The sequence below is a fragment of the Podarcis tiliguerta genome (genome assembly GCF_965153285.1).
Source record: "Podarcis tiliguerta genome assembly, chromosome: 3".
NCBI classification, from domain to species: Eukaryota; Metazoa; Chordata; class Lepidosauria; order Squamata; family Lacertidae; genus Podarcis; species Podarcis tiliguerta.
In genome coordinates this window covers 104808070-104834841 of record NC_139536.1, presented here as the reverse complement: position 1 = coordinate 104834841, position 26772 = coordinate 104808070, and the positions used below count along the sequence as shown (strand labels likewise).

The following is a 26772-nucleotide window of genomic DNA, read 5'->3' as shown; positions in this document are numbered from 1 at the left end:
TAATAATAATAATAATAATAATAATAATAAACAACTTATATAGGCAAGTTTTGCAATCTGAACACAGTGTGTTTTCAGGAAATTGTTTGTTAGACGAACGTTCACATAATGAGTGATCTATGAGGAAATTTCTAATATGTTCCTGCCCATGGGATTTTGACCCTCCTCCCCCAAAACACCCCCAGAAAATAACACTATGAGATCTTGTAAAGGCAAACAAGGAATGAAAAAGTGCTCTCTTATTTATCTGGTCTCTCCCACTACCTACCACCATGGTTTCTGTTTAAATGGCTGCTGTGGACCGGAAAAACACAAGAAAGTAAGGCTTGTTTAAGGCTGCTTATTTGTTTACAGTACTACTTGCAGCTCTGGTCGTTTGGCTATTTGAACCTGTAGTGTGTATAGTGAGATTTGGGTGTTAATTCCTTGTTTTTGGACCTGTGTGAATTATTCAACACTGTTAAGGGCAGAAGGATCTCATTTCCCCAAACACAATCTCATAAGTCTATTAAATTATATACTGCGCTTTAAATCCAAAGCATATTTACCAGGGCAGGGGTAGTCCTCCTGGTGTTTCTGGACTACAATTCCCATCATCCCTGACTACTAACCATGATGGCTGAGGCTGCGGGGAGTTGTAATCCAACAATATCTGGCTTTCCTGTATTTGGGAGTAAGTCCTTTTGAACTCAGCTGGACTTACTGATGCTTATACATGCTTAGGAATTTTTGTGGGATTTCTGTGCATGGAAACATTTTCCCCCAGTCTTTGCTTGTTGTTGTTGTTTATTCGTTTAGTTGTGTCCGACTCTTTGTGACCCCGTGGACCAGAGCACGCCAGGCACTCCTGTCTTCCACTGCATCCCACAGTTTTGTCAAACTCATGTTTGTAGCTTCGAGAACACTGTCCTACCATCTCGTCATCTGTCGTCCTCTTCTCCTTGTGCCCTCAATCTTTCCCAACATCCAGTCTTTGCTGGGGGGGGGGGGGGAAATTGTTGAACTGTGTTAAAATATGCAGGTGCCGATTGATTGATTATGTGAGGCTGTCATGCGTTTGGAATTAAGTCAGTCCCACTATTAATTTGGCCTTTTGCTTCATTCCAATAAAGCCCCTTTAATCTCTGTTATTTATGCAGATGATTCGTCAAGCGGAATCTTCATAATAATGACCACCCCTCCAAAAAAAACCCCAACACCCCCTTGCAACCATCCACAAAACATCTCTCTCTCTCTCTCTCTCTCAGGACAGATGGCGAGGGCTGAAACTTCATGAATTTGTTATTGACCTAATTGGAATCACATTTGTGCATTGTTCTCAAGATACACTGAGGGGGTGGATATAGAACGGTGCCAGTATAGAAATGTGGAACTGTGAAAATCCTACAGAAGGCAAGGGAAGTAGGGGGCATTTCAGAACCCCTTGGGTCATTCTTGCTGCCAGAGCAGACCACTGTTGACCCGGGGTCAGACATGGGGAGGCACCTCACAGCTGCAGTCGTTCCCCTTCATTTCCCAGTAGAGGTTCTTCTAGGGAGGGATCAGCCTTAAATAGGATATCTAAAGCCTGGGAAAAGCCACACAGATATGGAGCAATTTCCAAGCTAGTAATTAGGGAAGCTATATAGTCTCAATGAATGGAGTAAATAAAAGCTGTGAAGCCTAGCCCTGACTTCATTATGGTTCCTGAACGGGACCATGGAATAGGAATCACATATCCACAGATACAGAAAGTGGTCAGCAGCTACTGAACAGAAAACAAGATGCTACAGGTTCCTCTTTCAAGGCAGATCTGCCCCAAAATGGAAAACGAGTCAGGTCTCAACCAAAGAAGAATGGCAACTTAAGTTGACAGAATATGCACAACTTGCAGGCTTAACATACAGTGGTACCTCTAGTTACGAACTTGATTCATTCCGGTGGTCCGTTCTTAACCTGAAACTGTTCTTAACTAAAGGCGTGCTTTCACAAATGGGGCCTCTTGCTGCTCCTGCACCGCCGGCACACAATTTCCGTTCTCATCCTGGGGCAAAGTTCTCAACTCAAGGTAACTCTTCCAGGTTAGAGGAGTTTGTAACCTGAGCATTTGTACCCTAAGGCATTTGTAACTCGAGGTATGACTGTATAGAATAAGAGAACAAGAAGAACATATGTTTTGAGAAGACTGGAAAACGTTTATTGAATATATGGAAAATTATTGTGTACAGCTGAAAATGCCAGCAGCATTAAGATAAATTCATCGGTGCAAATAAGTTTTGATGGATGCAGATCTTAGGGATGCATCTCATTTGCCTTTTGGGGGCGATGTCAAATATGGCATTTTCAGTGCATCCATACATTTCTTCTGAAAAAGATCCCATTGCTAAAAATATATTAAATTCCTATTTTTCTACACAACTACCCACCAGTTGCATATTCTTTCTTTCTCTTCCCAAATTAGCCATGCAAGGGACCCCACTCAGTTAGGGATCAATGTTGTGATGTGAATTGAAGAACACTCAAACCTGAATGGAGCTGAAATGGAGCGCAAATTGGGAAGGCATATCTGTGTGTGCCAGTTCTATCTCCAGCACTCCTTTCCTTGCCCAATCCACCTGCAGCCTTTTGCAATGAGAAGAAGGTCTGAAAGGAGTTTCTAAGCCCATTTGGTTTAGAAGTACCTATGTTTTTTTAAAAAATGAGCAGAGCTTGCTGTGAAGTTTTGGCTTTTCCATGTGGCATTTGCTGCTATGATTCTTCAACATCAACTTTGTTGGACTGGTCATGTTGTTCGGATGCCTGATTATCATCTTCCAAAGCAACTACTCTATTCCGAACTTAAAAATGGAAGCGTAATGCTGATGGTCAACAAAAGAGGTTTAAAGACGCTCTCCAGGCAAATCTTTAAAATGTAGTATAAACACCGACAACTGGGAAACACTGGCCTGCGAGCGCTCCAATTGGAGAACAGCCTTTACCAAAGGTTTCATGGGCTTTTGAAGACACTTGAACTCAGGATGAAAGGGAGAAACATGCTAAGAGGAAGGCACGCTTGACAACCCCTCACCATGATCAACTCCCGCCCGGAAACTTATGTCCCCACTGGAAGGATGTGTGGTTCCAGAATTGGCCTCCACGGTCACTTACGGATTCACTGTTAAAACCATGTTCATGGAAGACAATCTTACCCAGCCATGAGTGATCACAAAAGAAGAAGATGACAAGCTGCCATAGAGAATTTGTCCATCTAGTTCACCATTTAGCCTGACTGCCAGCAGCCCTCCAGGTTCCTAACAGCAGCAGATGGCATGATGGGTTGGGGTGGAGGTGCTGCCCTGATCCCCCGGCAGCTGATTTGCAATGAAGGTGGTGCAATGTGGACATACCAGTGGAGGTCCCCAATATAGGTATCAGATTTTTGTTTGTATATAGAGTCCCCTTAACAGGCCAGTTTAAATTAAGCCTTTTCCTGGATCCCATCTCACGTCCAAGCCTAACCACTTTACTAGGTGGCTGTGAAGCTGAAGGAATTGGTAGCAGCGAAGAAATAAAAAATAGGCAAACATGGGTACTTGTAGGGTAGACAAGTGAGGCTGAAGAACCTGGGACCACTGGCATTGTGGGGTAGAGGTAGAAGCTCTCCACAAAGACACCAAAAACATAACGGAAACATCCCCCCCCCCTGGCATTTCGTCAACGGTGAATGGGGTGGTGAATGGGGGGGCAGCTGTTTAGGCTGACACCTAATTTTGTTTTTTTTTTAATTTATTATTATTTTTATTATTTACAATGCACACACAACATTACAGATACAACCATTCAAATACCGACAATACAAATACACTACACAAATACAAACATAAATATTACACCTATGTGGCTTCCCTCCACCAGTGTTCATCATTTCCTGTATTTCTTATATTCTTATTTATATTGCAATTTGTAACTCTCATCTTTAATATTGTTATTTAACTATTCATTTGTTATCTGTATCAACTTTACAAACTTAATCTAAACATGGCAGACACCTAATTTGGATAAGGGTGGTTTGTTTTTTTTAAGCTAAAAAGTCCAGGAATTGTGAAAAGCAAGTAGATTGCTAAGTTATCAGCCACCCATTAGTCCTGGAATTTACAACAATTAAATCCCTCAAGCGTCCCCGGCCAGTGAAGTTCGGAGCAATTTCCTCACATAGGAAGGAGGGTGGGAGGAGAGAATATTCTACTTGAGCAAGTGTTGTGATTAAGAGGAAAGGAAAAAGAGAAAGTCGGGTTGTTATCTTGGGACGGTTGCTAAGTTGGGAGATGGAGGTGACAGCTCCCAGAGACAGGTGACTGATGACAAAGAACACAGACCTTTTCTCAGCAAAGAAATACTGCTCCATGAAGTGGAACAGGCTGGCTTGCTGTTAAAAGCAAATCCCAGCTTGATATGGCTGAGCACATGCAGAAATCCTTAGCACTTCAGCTGCTAGCAGAACAAGAGAGAAAAAATACACTTTCTAATAAGAATAAATAAATAGTTTTCTTATTTACAGCCTGCCCATCTGACTGGGTTGCCCCAACCATTCTGGGCAGCTTTCAACATGTGTTAAAACATAATATAAACGTTAAAAACCTCTGAATTCAGGAGCCCCCGCCTCAGTATGCAACATGTTGAGTTGCCCGACTGGGCACCCACAATGAACATTTTGTGGGTGCCCAGGCCCCAGAGCCCCCTGGAGATGGTGCCTATGATAGCAGGAGAGGTCTCAATAAGCATTGTTAAAGCATGTTTAAAACAACCACAACAAATGGATATTAGATTTTTAAATATGCTCAGTGGAGGAATAATGTTGCTTGCTGCTTTCATTCACTGGCAGTGGGAGAAGTATGCTTTAATTTTTTTCGGCGACGTAGTTCACATGTCCTTGGAGAGACATCTTGATTCTGGGCTTGGAGAAGAAAAACTCTGGCCCCAGTGAATTCTCCCCAGGGAGACATTTATTTACATACCCTGCTGTGCAGCTTTGCATCCAGAACTGTGGAATGCACACTAATGTGCGAAGAAATACAAAACCATACTTAGCTGGCGTGCATTTAAGGCTATTTCTGCCCCTATATGAAATCCTGGGCCGAAAGAACAGCCAAAAAACTTGGTATTTCTCCATTACTGGGTGGAATACAAATAGCATTTCCCCGCTGCTTGAAAATCTAAACTTCTTGGGGTGGCAGGAACGTTCATTTCTAGTGAGGGGATTCAGAGAAATTAATCCCCCATATGCAGTAAATCTGAAATAAAGAGCGCTGAGAAAATCTGTGCAGTTGTTTGTTTAGGCAGATAAAGGTAAAGGGACCCCTGACCATTAGGTCCAGTCGTGGCTGACTCTGGGGTTGCAGCGCTCACCTCGCTTTATTGGCCGAGGGAGCCGGCGTTCAGCTTCCGGGCCATGTGGCCAGCATGACTAAGCCACTTCTGGCGAACCAGAGCAGCACATGGAAACGCCGTTTACCTTCCCACTGGAGCGGTACCTATTTATCTACTTGCACTTTGTGCTTTCGAACTGCTAGGTTGGTAGGAGCTGGAACTGAGCAACAGGAGCTCACCCCGTCGTGGGATTCGAATAATAATTTATTATTTGTATCCCGCCCATGTGGCTGGGCTTCCCCAGCCACTCTGGGCAGCTTCCCAAAAAATATTAAAATCCCCTAATACATCAAACAAATCCTCTAATACACCAAACAATCCTCTAATACATCAAACGTGCAGGAGGCACGTTCACAACCTGCAGCATTCGCAACCCGCAACGCTGCATCCGTGCACACGCGGGTTGCGATTCGGCGCTTCTGCGCATGCGCAAAGTGCGATTTAGTGATTCTGCGCATGCATGAGCGCCAAAACCCAGAAGTAAGCCGTTCCGGTACTTCCAGGTTTCGGCACGTCCGTAACCTGAAAACGCTCAACCTAAAGGGTCTGTAACCCAAGGTATGACTGTACTTTTGTAAACCAATAAATCTTTAATAAAAATATGTTAAAAACAAAACAAAACAACAGTTCAAAATTTGGCATTCAGCCAGGTCACATGGGATTTTCTACCTATAGATAAGAGAAAGCTGGTAAAAGATAGCAAGGAAAGTGATGGTCGGCCGTGAACTCAAGGCTCTTCTACTGGGTTTCAGACTTGATAACTGACCATCTTATTGTTTCCATCTTCATGAAATATCCTGCCATAAAATGAACCAGATGCATAACCCCAAGTTCACACATTCCAAAGTGCACGTTGAGTTACATGTTGCCAAACTCTGGGTTCTGTAACAGAATGGCAAACATCTTCCCAATCACCAGATGCTTAGTTCAAAGACTGCACCAGCGTTCAGAGCAAATATCATTTGTGAATTTGAGATGTTTGTTCAAATCAAACTTTGAGCATTGATTTTTAGCTTTAAAAAGGCTGAAAGGGCAGACCTCTTTGGCATTACTACTGAGCTTTCCACATGAAATATGTGAGACATTATACCACACAGCACATTCATAAGGACTTTTGCTTGCCCCATAGACATATACTACATCTAACATGCTGAACTGGTTAGTGGGAGGTATTTTAACAGGAATAGAGCCAAATTTTAGCCAACAGGTTGGATTCTGTTTCAGCTGCAAGAGCTAATCTTGGAAAATATATTTGGCCTCCCATTTCTCATTTTGCATTGTTGTCCTCTTCCTCCTCTTATCATTGTGTTACGTTTTAATTGAAAGAGACATTTGATCCCCACAATAATATTTTTCAGTACATGTTCTGATATGTCTCTTCCTTGTCATATATATAAATATTGCCAATCATATTTTATTGATCCTTCTGAGCTGAATTGACAGCCCAAAGTTAACTTTTACAAGTACTATGGGGCTTTTAGATAGCAAGTGCAATGGTAAATGTCAATGGACTGTTCTCAATGATTACTCTGTGACAATATGCCTATAGGCAAATGTAAACTCCGCCCATGCCTGAGTTGCTGCACTATTACATCAGCAATGTGATCAGAGACCTCCATTAATGCCTCCTTAGAGCAGTGGCATAGTGTCTGTAGGGGGGGGGGCACTGGGGCGGTTGCCCTGGGTGCAAAATTTTAGGGGTTAAAAATGTCAGCACCTGGGGCTGCCTCAAAACTGCTGCGCTCCATCGCTGGGCTCCATTGAAAACGGTTTCTCTGTGCAAACCAGGAAGTGACCTCTCCAGACAACTGAATGACTCTTCTTTTCTTATCTCTGCTGCTGTTATCTCCTGGGTGAGTGATGCAGGCACCATTAGGCAGTTGAATGTGCATGCATACTCAGCACATTTCCCTCACTCCCACTCACCCCTTCCACATGGCCCCGGGCGCTGACAACCCACGCTACACCACTGCCATTGAGACTTTCTGAGTTGCAGGTGCCTTTAGAAAAAGCAACACAACTCTCTCTGCTTACTATTTGGCAGGCCATGCTTCCCCTTTTAGGTGTAAAATAGACATACATGTTGGCACATGCCAGCTTGAGCCTTGCAAAGTCTGTTTTAATTTAGGTGGACATCCAAAGAGCCTGGCTAGTGCCAAATTGTTCCTGTAAGCTGAGGACCCCCCGTGACTAGCATCTTACATTGTGTGTTCTCCCCCCCCCCCCCCGTGTTGTTATCATTTAAAAGCCCTTGTCAGATGTTTTCATCAGCGGTGTCTGGTGCCTATTGGGATTGGTAGAGCTGGGCCATAAAGAAGGCTGATCGCCAAAGAATTGATGCTTTTGAATTATGGTACTGGAGGAGATTCTTGAGAGTCCCATGGACTGCAAGAAGATCAAACCTATCCATTCTGAAGGAAATCAACCCTGAGTGCTCATTGAAAGGCCAGATCCTGAAGCTGAGGCTCCAATACTTTGACCACCTCATGAGAAGAGAAGACTCCCTGGAAAAGACCCTGATGTTGGGAAAGATGGAGGGCACAAGGAGAAGGGGACGACAGAGGACGAGATGGTGGGACAGTGTTCTCGAAGCTACCAGCATGAGTCTGACCAAGCTGCAGGAGGCGGTGGAGGACAGGAGTGCCTGGCGTGCTCTGGTCCATGGGGTCACGAAGAGTCGGACACGACTAAACGACTAAACAACAACAAAGGATGGAAGGAAAGAAGCCCAGACAGTAGCGGGAGCCAAAGCCAATGGCAGGCAGAGCCACGTTTTGTCCCCATTCTCCCCCATGCTTCAACAGCAGGTGTCCTTATTTTCCAGGGACAATCCCAGAATTATGAAAGCCACCCCTTCTTCTGATTTGATCCAAGAATGTTCCTACTTTCCCCACCAGTGCCACTACCGAGCTTGGAGAGGAGGATGAGCTGATACTTTTCCTGAGAAGCAGTGGTAGCTGCAAGGGAGCATATCATTGCCTCTCTGTGGCTGCCACTGCCAGGCTCCTCCCTTGGGCAGCTCATAGGAGCTGGTGGAGAGCAGGAGATGAATGCAAGAGGCTGTCGCCCAGCACTGAATGACGCACTGGCTCTGAGTTGCAGGCAGAGGACAGGGCAGTCCTGGGCGTGAAGAAAGGGGGAGCCAAGTCGAGTGAAAGGAGCCTTTATGGCAGCCTTTCTCAACCTGTGGGTCCCCAGATGTTGTTCAACTACAACTCCCATCACCCCTAGCTAGCTAGGCCAGAGCGTAGGGATGATGGGAGTTGTGGTCCAACAACATCTGGGGACCCACAGGTTGAGAACTGCTGCTTTATGGGGGTTTTTATGCATTGTGTGTCCACATCTAATCTTGCCCCTTAAAAAAAAATATTTATTGGAGTGTGTTTATAAAATAAAATCAGGGTCAAGGCGTTTTCTCAGGATGCTGGAAGGTGTGTATGCTGAGTCCCCTTGTTGTAAGGTAAAGGACCCCGGACGGTTAAGTCCAGTCAAAGGTGACTGTGGGGTTGCGGCGCTCATCTTGCTTTCAGGCCAAGGGAGTCGGCGCTTGTCCACAGATAGCTTTCCGGGTCATGTGGCCAGCATGACTAAACTGCTTCTGGTGCAACAGAACACAGTGATGGAAACCAGAGCACATGGAAACGCCATTTACCTTCCCGCAGCAACTGTACCTATTTATCTACTTGCACTGGTGTGCTTTGAACTGCTAGGTTGGCAGGAGCTGGGACAGAGCAATGGGAGCTCACCCCATCGCGAGGATTTGAACCGCTGACCTTCTGTGGGTGGTGGGCAGAACCAAAAAATAGGGGGTGGGATGGAGGGGGGGTGTCAGTTGGATGGGCAGTGAGGAATGTCCCTATTTTCATCTGGGGAATGTTAGAGGGTATGAATGCTATGACTAGGAAGTAGGAAGCTGACAGACAATGGTACCCACAGATCTGTTTGTAAGAAATCAGGCCGTGCAGGTGTGTGTGTGTTGTAGGTTGAAGGCACCCTGAGGTTGATCAAAGCAGTGGCTTATTTGTGTAAATGGACCAGCCTCCACTGATTTTTGAAGTACATCACCCTGAAAGATTGAAATGCATATATAAATGTTTCAAGTAAGTGAATGTACAATTAGATATATGCAATCAACAATTTTTTAGAACAAAAAAATTGATTCATTGCTAGAACGGAGCACTGCCAAAAGGTGAGGTCAGCTTGGAATTTGGGGAGCTGTTTCAGGGGGACCGAACTGTTCCAGGGAAGCAAACATGGTCCTTGGTATGTCTGACATAGGTGTGGGCTTGTTAGGCAATGCATTCCACCTGCAATAGTCAGAAGGGGAACTCCAAAGTTAGACTTCGCACCTTGCCTAAAACGATTTTGAGAATGCACATACTGTATTATTTGCTCGTACCAAGGCTATGCACATGGAATGCACATTGATTTTAGAGTCAATAATTATTAGGAGGATCTTGGACCCTGATGGAGACATTCCTGGCCAGTGAGGACCCCCCCCCCCCAAAAAAACCCAGCACACTTGGCCTGTTAGCTATTTATGTATGTTCAGAAAAAAGGCAGTTGGTCTACACTGTGGATGTCAAACTTCAGAATGCACATACCCTGGTCAATATTTGCTGGGTCTAAAGGCACCAATTTAAACAGTTTTCAATGATAGAGGAGGTGCATTTTTGAAAGCATCCTAATGATAAAAAAATCCATTGATTTTTCAGGGTATTTGCAGTGGTCTTGCTCTCACATAATATTTAACAACCAATATAAAAAAACCTCTCGTTACCTAAGAGCAAAAACTTTGCAAAGACACCTGTTCTACCTGTATGGAATGGTCCCTGAGGTTGCTCTTATTCTATGTTGATACACCCTGGTTCAATGTTTGTGCCATTGTTGAGCGGACAGATGTCCAAGCCATTTGAATTTCTGCATTTTTATTACTTTTAAAGCCTGGTAAGTACCGTATTTTTCGCTCTATAAGACACACCAGACCACAAGACGCACCTAGTTTTTGGAGGAGGAAAACAAGGAAAAAAATATTCTGAATCTCAGAAGCCAGAACAGCAAGAGGGATTGCTGCGCAGTGAAAGCAGCAATCCCTGTTGCTGTTCTGGTTTCTGTGATAGCCGCGCAGCCTGCATTCGCTCCATAAGACGCACACACATTTCCCCTTACTTTTTAGGAGGGAAAAAGTGAGTCATAGAGCAAAAACTATGGTACAACTTGTAGGATTGAGCCAAAACTGCTCATAGGTGTTTTGGGTTAGGGTTAGGGTTAGGGTTAGGGTTAGGGTTAGGGTTAGGGTGTGTTTTTGCACATTTTTGAACAGTGTTGAAGAACTCCCAATTTTTAGTGATTTTTCTGTATTTCTTGTCAATATATTCACTTATTTTAATTGCCCACATGCCCTCTCACTCTCTCACTTGCCCTTAGTGAATTGGCCAAGCAGCCAAATCGATCTGGTGGGAATAAAATTCTGATGCCATTCACTGTGTAAACCTTGGGTGAGTATGATAGTTCCATGCAACTAAGCCATGAAGCATTTGCCTGAGTTGCCTGCAGTGATATCATCATGCTGTCAAATCTGATTGCCTATGTAGCTTATTCACTATGTGATCCCTGATTGTCTGGGATCATCCATATGGTTAATCTATAGGTGGAAGAAGCCACCTCCAAACAATGGCATAAATGAGGCTCAAGAAAAGTGAATATTCACAAATTTCCATCCATTCTAGAAAAAGGTATTTAGCTCACCAACATCTTTAATTCACTTCCTGTAAAATTGAAACACAACACTATCTAGCGCACCTTTAGAGACAACCAATCAAGTTTGGATCCAGAAACGTGTGGCAAATCCAAAACTGCCATGTCATAGGATGTTTCACCCCCATTGAGGTTAAGGGGCTTTTCAAAAAGAGTTCAAATTAACCCCAGAAGATTCATGCCTGGGAATCTAACAGTATATTTTTGTTCTTAATCCTATAAAGAAAATGAAAAACGATAAAAATGGCATTAGGAATCAACCTTTGGTTTGGCAAAACAAAATAATAACAATAATAACAATAACAATTATTATTAGTATTATTATTAGGTAAAGGTAAAGGTACCCCTGCCCGTACGGGCCAGTCTTGACAGACTCTAGGGTTGTGCGCTCATCTCACTCTATAGGCCGGGATCCAGCACTGTCCGCAGACACTTCCGGGTCACGTGGCCAGCGTGACAAGCTGCATCTGGCGAACCAGCGCAGCACACGGAAACGCTGTTTACCTTCCCGCTGGTAAGCGGTCCCTATTTATCTACTTGCACCCAGGGGTGCTTTCGAACTGCTAGGTTGGCAGGCGCTGGGACCGAACGATGGGAGCGCACCCCACTGCGGGGAATCGAACCGCCGACCATGCAATCGGCAAGTCCTAGGCGCTGAGGTTTTACCCACAGCGCCACCCGCGTCCCTGTATTATTATTATACCCCACCCATGGCTTTTCCATGTGACATTTGCTGCTATGATTCTTCAACATCAACTTCGTTGGACTGGTCATGTTGTTCAGATGCCGGATTATCGTCTTCCAAAGCAACTACTCTATTCCAAACTTAAAAATGGAAGCGTAATGCTGATGGTCAAGAAAAGAGGTTTATAGACGCTCTCTAGGCAAATCTTAAAAATGTAGTATAAACACCGGCAACTGGGAAACACTGGCCTGCGATAACTAGAGCATGCACCACTCTGGTAATACAGTCCGCGGGCAGGTAGGGTCTCAGTCTGCGTACCAGATGGAGCTGGTAGACAACTGCCCTGGACACAGAATTGTCAGCAGGAGGTTAAAGAAGATTATTACAGCCCATTGAAATCATTGCTCTGTGCTGTCTCCCCAGATGGCACCATTCAGGATATCATGAACTGCAGCTTCCATCAGCCCCAGTTGGCATGGCCAGGGGTCAAGGTTGATGCAAGTTAGAATCCAACAACATCTGAGAAGCACCATGGAGGGGAATGCTGGCTCAATGAAAGAACACATGCTTTGAATCCATTAAGGCCACATTATAGAGTCTCTGACAGAAGACCTGAGAATTCCTGTCACAGAGAACTGCTGCAGAGTAGACAACACAGAGTTTGTGCCACTAGCTGTCTGACTCAGTTTAAGGCAAGCACTTGGGTTAATTTCTATATTCATCACGGATTTTATATGGATACATTTTCTTTCTTTCTTTCTTTCTTTCTTTCTTTCTTTCTTTCTTTCTTTCTTTCTTTCTGGTGAATATTGATGGAGATGACTGCCATAAAATGCTATAGGCCTTTGATGTTTCTAATAGAGGATGCAAATGCTTAACAGATGAAAATTATGTTGCTAATAAGAAAATAACCATGAAATGCAGAAATACAATTAGAAAAACTTGTAAGGAGAGCTGAAATATCCAAGACACTTAGTGCTGAAGACGAAGGGGGAGAAAGGAGGCAAAGTATCCTTTGAAGTATGTAAATATTATTTCATTGATCTGCTGTGGGATTATTTTTTTCCAGGCCCATATTTCAACGTATATTGGCAAGGATGAAAGATCCTGTGCGGCATGAATTGTTGCAAATATCTGAAAGCTGAGCGGATGTTTTTTTTCCTAATGAGAAACATGGAATGCACAAAGCAAATAAGTAATCTTCCTCTCAGCTTCTTAGGTTCACGGAATGCACTGTAGAGCTACGGCAAACAAAAGAAAACAAATAATTAGCTTATGGAACTCTCTGCCATAAGATGTGGCCACTTAGCTGGTTTGAAGGGTGAGTAGATAAATCCATGGAGTCTTGGCTTAAGCGCATTTGCTTTTAGCTCCATTTCCCGATGTCCACCAGGGCCCACTGGGAACAACCTGGCACTTTGCTTGACCACCCAAGAATGGTCCTTTCTCCCCACCAGACCTCAATCTTAATATAAACTGAACATTCTCCACTCTGTTGGGGAACTACCAATTGCTTCTCAAGATCTCCCAGAGTCCACCCCTTGAATGTCACCCAGAGCCTTGAGAGACCTGGCAACCTTACACAGACAAAAATACATACCCACCAACATTTCTCCGATGGTGTCCCATTCCATAATGATAATTTTACTATTTATACCCTACACATCTTACTGGGTTGCCCCTGCCATCCTGGGCAGCTTCCAAGAGATATAAAAACATAATAGAACATTAAACATTTAAAAAACCTTCCTTATACAGGATTGCCTTCAGACGGCTCCAGCATTTCTTCAATGAGAATATGGACATCCTAAGGAAAAGTGGACACGGGTGGTGCTGTGGGTTAAACCACAGAGCCTAGGACTTGCCGATCAGAAGGTCAGCAGTTCGAATCCCCGCGATGGGGTGAGTTGCCATTGCTCGGTCCCTGCTCCTGCCAACCTAGCAGTTCGAAAGCACGTCAAAGTGCACGTAGATAAATAGGTACCGCTCTGACAACTGAATGACCAACCAACTGACCGAGTGACCAACCAACTAACCGACCAACCAACCAACCAACCGACCAACCAACCAACAGATCGACCAGCTGACCGACCAACCGACTGACCAACTGACCAACCAACCAACCGACCAACCAACTGACCGACCATACTGACTGAACGACCAACCAACCAACCAACCAAACCAACCAACCAACCGAACGGCCAACCAACCGACCAACCAACCTACCAAATGACCAACCAACCGACTCACCGACCGACCGACCGACCGACCTACCAACCAACCAACCAACCAACAAACTGACTAACCAACCGACCAACCAACCGACCGACCAACGAACCAACCAAACAACTGAATGACCAACCAACTGACCGACCAACTGACCAACCGACCAACTGACCAAACAACCAACCAACTGAATGACCAACCAACCGACTGACCGACCAACCAACCAACCAACCAACCAACCAACCAACCAACCAACCAACTGAATTACCAACCAACCAACCGACCAACCAACCAACCAACCAACCAACCAACCAACCAACTGAATGACCAACCGACCGACCAACTGACTGAAAAACCGACCAACCAACCAACCAACAGACCGACCAACCGACTAACCGACCAACCAACCGAATGACCAACCAACCAAGCAACCAACTGACCAACCAACCAACCGACCGACCAACCAACCAAACAAACAACCAACCAACTGAATGACCAACCAACCAACTGACCAACCAACCAACCAAACGACCGACCAACCAACCAATCAATCAACCAACCGAACGGCCAACCAACTAACCAACCAACCAACCAACCAACCAACCAACTGAATTACCAACCAACCAACCAACCAACTAACCGACCGACCAACCAACCAACCAAGCAACCAAACAACTGAATGAGCAACCAACCGACTGACCGATCGACTAACTGACTGACTGACCAACCAACCAACCAAGAAGAAACACACCAACCGCTCCGTTTCCGTGCGCTGCTCTGGTTCACCAGAAGCGGGTTAGTCATGCTGCCCACATGACCCGAAAGCTGTACGCCAGCTGTACCCCAGAGTCGTCCACGACTGGACCCAATGGTCAGGGTTCCCTTTTTACAAGACCACCACATATGATAAAAAGAACCTTCTTTCTCTTTACATTTCCATCAGTTCCTAGGATTCTTTTGAGGGGGAACCAGAACTGTTAAAATGCTACAAAGGTACTTTAAATGTGTGGTTATGGATGTGAGCTATGACTTCCACATCTCTCTGTGAGACCCTTTCTGCTTTCCTACTTACCTAACTAGCAGTCGGCTGGTAGAGAGACTGGTTATTCTTTCCAGAGGTCTGAACGGATTGCTCAAAGAGGATTCCTTTTCCACAACTCTCCTCTCCATTGCAGTTTTGTCTTGTTTTAAACTCCATTTCCCTCCAAACCACCATTCTTCTCTCCCTCCAGGCTTCCCGCACCCACATGAAATCAGGATGAGGGCTGCTAAATTTCTTTGTTTTTTTGCTTCATGTAAATATTTAGCAACCACACTTTCCTAAAAGAAAAATAAAATGAAATAAGGTGATGTTCAGCATAAAAACACATGAACAGCAAAAACATTTAAAAAAAAACAACCTAGTCGGTTAAAGAAAGAAAGAAAGAAAGAGAAAACGTTCACATCCCAAACGCCTGCCTAAACAGTGCAGTTTGTTAAAGAGGTCCAAAAGAAAGCAGGGAGCTTTCCTGCCAAACCTCTAGTGGCAAGGAGTTCCACAGGGCAGGGACTGCCACACTAAAGGCCGCAGGTGGTTCAACTTTTTCTGTAGGAGTCGGAAGCAATGCATTGGTGTAAACAGAACATACAGTAACAAATGGTGCGGTATGGCTGTGACATTTACCCGACCTCACTCTGGTAGAATTGCTACTGCATACTGGGATGGAGAAGGGCCATAGGGAAGGCAGCATGGTGCTAATACAACAGCAGAGCTGGCATGTTTGCACCATGCAGAACCCACCACTGCCTCACCCCTCTCTATTGTTTAGGAATTTTTATTGGAGGCTGTTGCTATTTTTGACATTATTATTTTGTATCTTTATTCTAGACCTTATTAGGATTTATTTGGAAATGGTCTAATTTGGTCGTGTACTTTTTGATGTCTCATTTACAGTGGTACCTCAGGTTACATACGCTTCAGGTTACATACGCTTCAGGTACAGACTCCGCTAACCCAGAAATAGTACCTTGGGTTAAGAACTTTGCTTCAGGATGCGAACAGAAATCGTGCTCCGGCGGTGCAGCAGAAGCAGGAGGCCCCATTAGCTAAAGTGGTGCTTCAGGTTAAGAACACTTTCAGGTTAAGTACGGACCTCCGGAGCAAATTAAGTACTTAACCTGAGGTACCACTGCATACTTTTATACTTTTGTTATGTTTGTAATTATGTGATATTTTCATGTCGTGTGCTGCCTTTAGCATGGTTTTAACCAGTGCTTTTTTCCCCCTGCAGTGACTATGGTGACTATGGGGTTGCGGCGCTCATCTCGCTTTCAGGCTAAGGGAGCCGGCGTTGTCCGCAGACAGCTTTCCAGGTCATGTGGCCAGCATGACTAAACCACTTCTGGTGCAATGGAACACCGTGATGGAAACCAGAGTGCACAGAAACACTGTTTACCTTCCCGCTGCAGCAGTACCTATTTATCTACTTGCACTGGCGTGCTTTTGAACTGCTAGGTTGGCAGGAGCTGGGACAGAGCAACAGGAGCTCACCACATCATGGGGATTCGAACCACTGACCTTCTGATAGGCAAGCCCAAGAGGCTCAATGGTTTAGACCACAGCGCCACCTGCGCCCCATACTTTTCTGGGGTACACATTCCCGACACCTCCCCCTCCCCCTTATTAAAAGTTTGGCACTTGCTGTTACAACTTCATGGTGAGTACTGGCACCTTTTTTCCTTAAAAAAAAAAAAAGCACTAGTTTTAACTTTGGAAAGGCGGCATACAAATATAATGATGTATGTATGTATCCCAGTATGCAGCAGCTACTCAACTGGAAGGAGGTCAGATCGGAAAGTAGGAGTGTCCCTATTTTCCAGGGATTTACAGAAGAAGTCCCAGTTTCTGATTTGATGCTGGAATGTCCCACTTTTTCTTAAAAAGATAAAGGTAAAGGTAAAGGGTCCAGTCGTGAACGACTCTGGGGTTGTGGCGCTCATCTCGTTTTATTGGCCGAGGGAGCCAGCATACAGCTTCCGGGTCATGTGCCCAGCATGACTAAGCCGCTTCTGGCGAACCAGGGCAGCACACGGAAATGCTGTTTACCTTCCCGCCGGAGCGGTACCTATTTATCTACTTGCACTTTGACGTGCCTTCGAACTGCTAGGTTGGCAGGAGCAGGGACCGAGCAACGGGAGCTCACCCCGTTGCGGGGATTCAAACCGCCGACCTTCTGATTGGCAAGGCCTAGGCTCTGTGGTTTAACCCACAGCTCCACCTGCGTCCCTTTTCCTTAGGACGTCCGTATTTTCATCGGAGAGATGTTGGAGGCTATGGAGTTATGTGTCCCCAGAGCTAAGGAGATAAGTAACTATACAACCTTTACAAGACATCTGAAAGCAGCCTGTATAGGGAAGTTGTTTAATGTTTAATGTTTTATTATGTTTTTATATATGATGGAAGTTGCCCAGTGTGGCTGGGGCAACCCAGTCAGATGCGCAGGGTATTATTATTATTATTATTATTATTATTATTATTATTATTTTCATTGGAGAAATGTTGGGTGGGTGGGGTGAGTGTGTATGTTTTCCTGGACCATGGGTATTTATTTTCATGGCTTTGTTTTTATTGAATTTTCACAGAAAAAAACCCTGCAGCAGACACGTTTGGGGGAGTAAAACAAAAATAAATTGGATTTCAAATCCCTCTAACTTGGGTATTTATTTTGTTTCATTATCAGGCCAATTAGAATGTTGACAGAAGAAAGCAGTTTGTCATCGCTCCCCCTCTCCCCCCGCAGCCGCCCAAGTCTAGAGCAAAGTTTAGAGGCTAAAGAGGCTCAGCTATAACAAGAGGGGAAGTCACAAATGAGGGTTTCATTAGACGCATGCCGTCCTCCGCTCCCACAGGTCTCAACAGGTGTAACATCAATCAGAGTGCATAGCCCTGGCCGCAGAACCTCTGAAGGTTTTCTGGCATTCTCTCTCTCTTTCTCTGGCTTCTCTGTTCAGGGTCAATAGCCGAGTGTCCAGGAAAAAGGCCACTTCTGGAAACATCTACCTTTGAACATCCGCTTTCATGTTAATGATGACAGCCTCACGATGACAACCTCGAAGAGCCTGTATGTGACGTACAGCTCCAACATTAGCTGTGACAAATATAGTGATACCTCAGTTTTCTAACGTGTCTGTTTTCGAACATTTTGGCTTTTGAACGCTGTAAACCCGGAAGTAAATGCTTCGGTTTTCAAACTCGCCTTGGAAGTTAAACGTGCCGCACGGCTTCTGTATTGAGTTTTCCGTAAGGAGTTTTCCGTTTTGAGGCTTCCGTACTGAGTTTTCGGTTTTTGAATGTTTAGGCACTCGAATGATCTTTTGGAACGGATTACGTTCGAAAACTGAGGTACCACTGTATTAAAAACACAACAAAACATCAACCATTGAAAACTTCCCCATACAGAGCTGCCTTCAGATGCCTTCTAAAAGTCATATAGTTTTTCATCTCCTTGACATCTACCAGGAGGGTGTTCCACAAGGTGGGTGCCACTGCTGAGAAGGCCCCCTGCCTTGTTCCTTGCAACTTCTCTCAGTGAGTGAACTGTCAGAAAGTCCTTGGAACTGGACCTCGGGGTCTGGGCTGAACGATGGGGGTAGAGATGCTCCTTCAGGTATACAGGGCCAAGGCTGTTTAGGGATTTGATCCCATATCTGTGAGGGGGGAGGAGAGCTTTCAGTTGTGGAAGGGGCAGTCTTCTGTTATGGAGAAGGATAGATAGTAACTCAGATTGAAAGAGAGCTTGATAGCTTTGCCCCAAGCCTGGAGTTCATTGTTGGGTGGGTGTGTCGCATCAGTCTCTCTCTCCTTCCATCTCCTTCTCTTATGTATAATAACACCATGGGTGGTCTCTCTCCTCGCTCAGCCTCCCTGCCTGAAATCTGGCTGTCTCTGTAGCTAGCTAGCTGTAACTCAAGCACCTGCATGCCAGACATCATGGCTGGCTCAATATGTACAGAACCTCAGCAGATCTGACTTCCAGAAGATGAGACAACCCTCCCTTCAGACAGAATTCTGCCAAAAGAGACCGTACTGCAACTGGGTTGCCCGTGTGGATAGCAAAAAAGGAAAGCAAAAATGAATGAGAGAGATGAGCTGTTGCTGTTCATATTTCTCAAGCAGGACAAACATGGTAGCTTCCCCAGTTCCAAGTTTAAAGCTCTTCGTTTTGCTTACTAGGCTCTGGGAGGCTCCTGGAAGATAATAATAATAATAATAATAATAATAATAATAATAATAATAATAATAATAATAATAAATTTTATTTATACCCTGCCCTCCCCAGCCAAAGCTGGGCTCAGGGCGGCTAACAACAATCAAAACAATCCAACATTCTAAAAACTTTTCACCATAAAATCAATCAAAAACAAATTGATGGCAACCAGCAAGCAAGACCCTGTGCAGATTGCCAGAGGAGGGGGTCAGGCTGCGCCCTGACCAAAGGCCTGGTGGAACAGCTCTGTCTTAATTGTCCCTGCCTTTCATGCGTTTCATTTGCACGATTGCAGCTGGCTGGCTGCCAAGCGCAGAAATCTGTGATTGTGCAAGTTAAATGTGCACAAGTTGTGAGTCGACGGCATGTCTCTTTGAGCTGGAGCACGGCTGAATTCAGAAAAGTGCAAATTTGGAAGGAGGGCTGCATGATTCTGTGGTGATGATTTTTTGGTCCAGGAAATGCAGAGTAGGTAGGTCTGTATTAAACAGCCAACTCAATCAAATTTCCCCCTCATCTCTTCTCAAAATATCCTTTCTCTGGCTGATACACAATGTATGGGATGTGTTAGTTGCCAAAATGGGCGCTGAGAAGTATGGATTCTCATACTCATCAACTCTCCTGCTTTTAGCAGGATGTCCTGGAATTACAGAGGCCCCCCCCGGCTTCTTATTGGATCCTGGGATGTTCTGTTTGGGCTCCCGTGAGAGTGCAGCCCCCAAAGACGCCAGTTTTGGAGGGCTGCGCTCTCATGCAAGTCACGTGACTCATGCAGGGCCCAAAAGACCCGCATCCCATTTTTTTCTGTGGGTTGTTGGAGGGTTTGGATTCTTAAAATTCTGCTCCGCCAATGCCTGCCATTGGTTTTGAAATGGAAGACCGGCCTAGGTATGAATCACTTCACAGCAGTGAAACTCACTGAGGCAGCAGCAGTGAGCATCAATCAGGCTAACCTACCTCACAAGGTTGTTTTTTGAAGCTAAAATGCTGTTCAAAGCAGTTCCCCAGAGGAGAGTGTGTTGGGGGTGGGGATGATAAAGGCAAAGGTACCCCTGCCCGTACGGGCCAGTCTTGACAGACTCTAGGGTTGTGCGCCCATCTCACTCAAGAGGCCGGGGGCCAGCGCTGTCCGGAGACACTTCCGGGTCACGTGGCCAGTGTGACATTGCTGCTCTGGCGAGCCAGAGCCGCACACGGAAACACCGTTTACCTTCCCGCTAGTAAGCGGTCCCTATTTATCTACTTGCACCCGGGAGTGCTTTCGAACTGCTAGGTTGGCAGGCGCTGGGACTGAACAACGGGAGCGCACCCCGCCGCGGGATTCGAACCGCCGACCTTTCGATTGGCAAGCCCTAGGCACTGAGGCTTTTACCCACAGCGAGTAAAACAAATACAGTGGTACCTCAGTTTTCGAGCGTCTCAGATGTTGTTTTGGTTTTCGGACGCCGAAAACCCAGAAGTAAATGCTTCCATTTTTGAACACGCTTCAGAAGTCAAATGGTTTCTGCTGTGTTTTTCCCAATTTTCTCCATTGACTTTGCAGGCCGCCCTTTGTGCCTCAGTTATCAAACGTTTCAGAAGTCAAATGGCCTTCCAGAACAGTTCGGCAACTGAGGTACCACTGTACTGGTAAACAGTAAGTCGGTTACAGAGCGAATGTAGAACTTGTCACTTTTAAGTGAAGGAAGACCATAAGGACTGAAGAACTATTTTCTTCTCTCTCCCACAGTCCCCTCCTGTCAACCCCCCTCCCTTTCACCTCTCGGGCTAAATGAGCAGTCTTGTTTGTGAGATGGGCTTTCCCAAATTCTCACAGCTCTAATCTGGATACCATTTAGTGTGACAGGCTCCTTCCCGGGTTCCCACAGCTGGTTAGTGTTTTGAATTCCTGGCTCATGAACTCATATCAGGCTACATGGGCTAATGCTCAGAGCGCAACCTAGGGCTGATATCTTTGATGACAGAGTAATGGAGGAAGCTCTGGTGCTTTCGCTGTGTTTATAAATCTGCTGCCATTTGTGTGCTGTTCTTCAAATTTTGGTGGAGAAATGGCAGATTGTCCATAATACCTCGTGGAAGCAGTTAAAGCATCAACAGAGGTGAAAATAAAGTGGTTAAATATAGTTGGTGAAAGGCCAATAGAAAATTCTGCCATCATTAGTTCCTCTCTCTCTCTCTCTCTCTCTCTCTCTCTCTCTCCCTCTGTGTGTGTGCATTTAGGAAGGTACACATTCTTTCACTAGTATTGCAGGCTGGTTACAAACATCACATAACAAATACTTCAGCTGATTCTTCCCAATAAAATAGTATCAGCCTTCTAACTTTGACCTCTCTCTCTGTAAGTGGCTAAATATTTAGGAAGTCTGCAGATCAAGGGTGATAATAATCAATGTAGGCAAGACACACACAGAGATCCTCAGTTCTTCCATCTGCAATATGGAGGAAAATAATACAGTGGTACCTTGAGTTACAGATGCTTCAGGTTACAGACGCTTCAGGTTACAGACTCCGCTAACCCAGAAACAGTACCTCGGGTTGAGAACTTTGCTTCAGGATGAGAACAGAAATCGTGCTCTGGCGGTGTAGCACCAGCGGGAGGCCCCATTAGCTAAAGTGGTACCTCAGGTTAAGAACGGATCTCTGGAATGAATTAAGTTCTTCACCAGAGGTACCACTGTACAATAATACTGCAAAACAACAAAATCTAAAAGAGTAGATAGCAATTGCTGATACCTCTGGATCTTGATCTGAAGATAGTTTCAGTGCTGAACAGCACCATATTCATGTAGAATAGGGGTAGTCATAATGGTGCCCTTCAGATGGTCCCACCATGCCTGCCCATTGGTCATGTTGGCTGGGGTTGATGAGAGCTGGAACCCAACAACATCTTGAAGTCACTGCACCGACTACCCCTGTTGGGCATATATATTTTGCTTCAGGATGAGAACAGAAATCATGCTCTGGTGGTGCAGCAGCAGCGGGAGGCCCCATTAGCTAAAGTGGTACCTCAGGTTAAGAACAGTTTCAGGTTAAGTACAGACCTCCAGAATGAATTAAGCTCTTAACCTGAGGTACCACTGTACTGCTATTTCTTACAGGGTTGTTGTAAGGATTACAACCAGATAATGCAGTTAAAATGCTCTGAACTCTTGAAAGGGCTAAAGAAATGTTCTCATATGATACTCAATCCATAATGTACACAAAAGGAAAACTTGTGTGTATGATCAACTAACACATGGTTATTGCAGAAATTTCCACTGTGGGTGTTTTTTTCAGTGTTTTGGTTTGACTGTTCCTTTTTTTAGTTATGTGTGCTGATGTTTTGGTGTTTGGTTCCATATTTGTAAATTGCTCAGGAGCCACTTTGAGTGCCACATTAATCACCACCTCCATAATAGTAATAAATAATCAGTATATAATAGATGATAATCAGAACAATAATCAGAGTAACAGTAATACAGTTGTACCTTGGAAGTCGAAAGGAATCCATTCTTGAAGTCCGTTTGACTTCCAAAACGATCAAAAACTAAATCACAGCTTCTGATTGGCTGCAGGAAGCTCCTGCTGCCAATCAGAAGCCGTGGAAGCCTCATCAGATGCTCGGGTTCCAAAAGAACATTCACAAACTGGACCAATCACTTCTGGGTTTGCGGCGTTTGGGATCCAAGGTACGACTATAAATAGATTTTCAGTCCCATATTAGACTGAAGATGATAAGCCATTAGGGTTATAGAAGCTTGAGGAACACATGTGCTTCAGAACTACCTGCAGAAAGCAGACCATCAGTCAGTCATGTTTTGCTCAGCCCTTGCCACTGCTTCGTGAGATATCTAATTCACACTTAGTCAACCCCAAACCCAGCCACCCTTCAGAAATTGCACTTCTCCAGTTTTTGCCTTGCAACTCGTCATCCAGGTAATGTGTATGAAAACACATACGGTATACAAAAAAAGGCATCATAGTGGGGAAATCGCTATCCAGAAACATGTATATTGAGAGAAACCCACACTAAAATGCTGAAGAATTTTCATGAGGACTTTTTTTTTAATGACATGGAAATTTGGAGAACTGAACGTAAGTTTGGGGAAAAAAATGAGAAACTGAGCATTGACAGATTCACCCACCTCCAGCCATAAATGAGCCACTCTTTCTTTACGTAACGGTAGCTTCCGGGAAAGCTCTCTCTTGTGTGGGTGAAGGAAGCAAACCCACTGGTGTCCAAAAACACAACCCAAATTGTGTCTGCTCATAAGTAAGTCCTAGTGAAGTCAATTGGGCTTACTCCTAAGTAAGTGAGGCTGGGACTGAAGCCTTACCATCAAGGCACCTTTTATCATATGTGGTGGAAGTGCAAGGTAATAAAAGCATTCTGGGAAATGATATATAATGATTTTTTAAAAAGTTTAAATTAACTTTTATTAAAAAGCCAAACAACAAAACAACAACAACAACACCAGAGGCTTTTCTATTAGGAATTGTAGGTGTAGATATTCCAAGGGAGCAGAAAAGACTTTTTATGTATGCAATGACAGCTGCATGGATGCTATTAGGCCAGAGATGGAAAGAAGATAAAGTCCCTAATAGAGAAGAATGGCAAATTAAACTGTTGGACTATGCCAAAATGGCAAAACTGACCAGAAAGCTCAGGAACCAAGACTAAAACATTAACAAAGAATGGGGGAAATTGTGATTTATCTTGGAGGCCACTGTAAGCAGATGAAAACACCAGCAGGATTGCGATAACACTTGTGCTACGGAGACAATGGAGTTATATAAAATATAGATTATTGGAAAAGATACAGTAGAAAATGTTTAACAAAAGGACCCATGTAGGAGAAGGTGGGAAGTCCAGAGATTCGAGGGAATATTTTAACTGTTGAGATGTGCGATTGTATTGTTATAATTTTATATTTGTAAAATCAAATAAAATTATATTTTTTAAAAAGAAGAAGTCTTACCATCCATTTACCACCCTTCCCACTAGCATTTATAATATGCGGATGGAAGCATGTGTGCTCAGGTTGTGCCCCAAAATAATTTTATTTGGATAGCCCCAGTGATTTTTTCCTGGGGGGACGCAGGGGGACACATACCCCCCAAAATTTCGTCAATCTAAGTTTGGCCTCATTGAGGAGCAGTATCTCAATATGAGTAGGAAAATGAGAGTACCCCTAAAGCGTGTTCTCACTAATAGAGAGCACGTGTTGCGGTGGAGTCTAGCAGGCCACCCCACTGTCGCTGGGCTGCTCTGTTTGGATGGCCACAGGCTGTGATTGGGTACTTGTGTTTCTGGGGAGATTTTGATGTTGCCAATTTGTGGGTTGGGCTCAAAGGTTTTAAATACAGGACACGCAGCTTTGAGCATCCTCTTTTGCTGTGTGCATTGGATCACCCGCCCACCCTCCCTGAAATGGGGATTTTGCGCTTGACCTTGCTATGCCTGTCATGGGGTAATCTGCTTTGGGGCAGGTGCCTGGCAGGAATTTTGTCCATTTGGCTGATTGGCTGGAGCCATTTGGTTTTTGCCTACTGCGTAGCAAATTGTCACAACTCGTAAGGTTTGCGGTTAGGCATAGGTTTAAAAATTGGTTGGTGGAGGGGTAAGTGCCTACCCCTCCAAGGCTGGTGCTGCAAGCGAATTCCGTTAAAGGAATCCGGGGGCTTGCCATGCTTTCATCCAAGTCCCTGGCATCGGGCTTGGCCTCTGGGAGCATGCGGGCAGAGGTGAGGGTCTGGTGCCCAGCTTCATTTCTCCCCGATATTGTTTTCCCTGACTGGCTTCCGCTGGAATCCGGAAGTCAGTTCTGTCACTGGGTGGGGGGGACAGATAGTCATAACCAATGCCTAAGCAACCACTCACAGTTATGTATTTAAATAAATGTATTTAAATTATGCCAAAACCCTTAAACAAAAATTATGTGTGATGTGTGAGTTATTGGGGTGGCTTGGGAACCTCAACATGCAAACATTTTTTTTAGGGAAAAAGCACTGGACAGCCCCGCACCTTTGTCTTTTAGCATTTGGACAATGCTGGCCTAAGTCTAAACCCCCTCTTGCTAAAATAGACTGTGCTTCTGTTGAGGAGCTGCTCTGTCACCATTCATCTTCCAGATTGGTTACAACTAACCGGAGCCGGTTCCACTGCTGGTCTCCGTTCAGGAAACATCCAAGTCTTTAAGAAACATGGGAGAGCAAATGTTTACTGACCGTGTAATTAATATGATGATTTGCTCTGTCTATTGGCCCTTAGCACCGCATTTCCTGTGAAAGTGGTAGAAAGCTTCCCCCTTTTTCTCTCTCCCCCCCTTTTTTTGAAAAGCAAGCTGCTATTTTACTTTGACGAACAAGTCATCTTCCAAATGAACAAATGATCTATTAGAAGCTGAACAGAGTATTCCCATGGGAATAGGCATTTTGCTCCTTTTTTACAGCTAATTTCTTTCATACGGCAGGTTCCCAGACACATCAAATGCCTCACATGTTAAGCTGTTAGTCAAGATTTATAGGCTCTGTGAGCGTAAGTCAATGTTAAATCGTTCTGATAACATGAGGGCTGGCAGGCAAACTTCTTCTCAGGGATTTTCATTTTCATTTTTTTTTTTAAGAGGGAGGGAGGGAGGGAGGGAGGGAGGGAGGGAGGCTGAGATCAAATCGGAGTATCTGAAGTGTTTCCTTGACATAAGAAATGCCTTTCTTTTGGCCCATCCTTCCTATGTCTACTTGCTTCATTGGAGACTTCAGCACTGAGATGTTCTAAGCCTGACAAGCTACAAACCGCTGCAGAAAAGTACAGTGCTGTAAAAGTGCTAGTTATGATCACAATATTAAAATGTCCAGTAGCTGGCCTATATACCCTACATAATGTGACAAGGCTGCCCAAAACATTTATTTTGCTACCTGAGGAAAAAGGTAAGATGGCGTCACCTCCACTTCCTCCAATCAGTGGTGTACAAAAGACGGTAAGCCCATACCCTCCAATATTTCTCCAGTGAAAATAGGGGTGTCTTTGTCAATAATACTACTACAGTCATACCTTGGTTGATGAACACCTCGCAACTCAAACGTTTTGGCTCCTGAACGCTGCAAACCCAGAAGTGAGTGTTCCGGTTTTCGAACGTTCTTTTGGAAGCCGAACGTCCGACAAGGCTTCCGTGGCTTCCGATTGGCTGCAGGAGCTTCCTGCAGCTGATCAGAAGCTGCACCTTGGTTTCTGAACATTTTGGAAGTCGAACAGGCTTTCAGAATAGATTCCATTTGACTTCTGAGGTACCACTGTACTACTAATCAGCCTCGGTCCTGCATACCTGAAGGAGTGTCTCCACCCCCATCATTCAGCCCGGACACTGAGATCCAGCGCCAAGGGCCTTCTGGCGGTTCCCTCTCTGCGAGAAGTGAGGCTACAGGAAACCAGGCAGAGGGCCTTCTTGGTAGTGGCACCCGCCCTGTGGAACACCCTCCCTCCACATGTCAAGG

At 44.8% G+C, this 26772-nt stretch overlaps 2 long non-coding RNA genes across 5 annotated transcripts in view; one reads left to right on the top strand and one right to left on the bottom strand.

Moving 5' to 3' along the window:
- Positions 1-26772, top strand: part of LOC310673576 — a 163680-nt gene that overhangs the window by 71569 nt on the left and 65339 nt on the right. The window lies entirely within an intron of this gene.
- The window catches only part of LOC310673553, a 28472-nt gene continuing 14541 nt past the window's right edge, over positions 12842-26772 (bottom strand). For all 4 annotated transcript variants that reach the window (XR_014509094.1, XR_014509095.1, XR_014509096.1 and 1 more), the window contains 2 exons: positions 15126-15373; positions 12842-13068 (listed from right to left, as the gene is read on the bottom strand). This is a non-coding gene — a long non-coding RNA (uncharacterized lncRNA). The remainder of the gene's footprint in view (positions 13069-15125; positions 15374-26772) is intronic.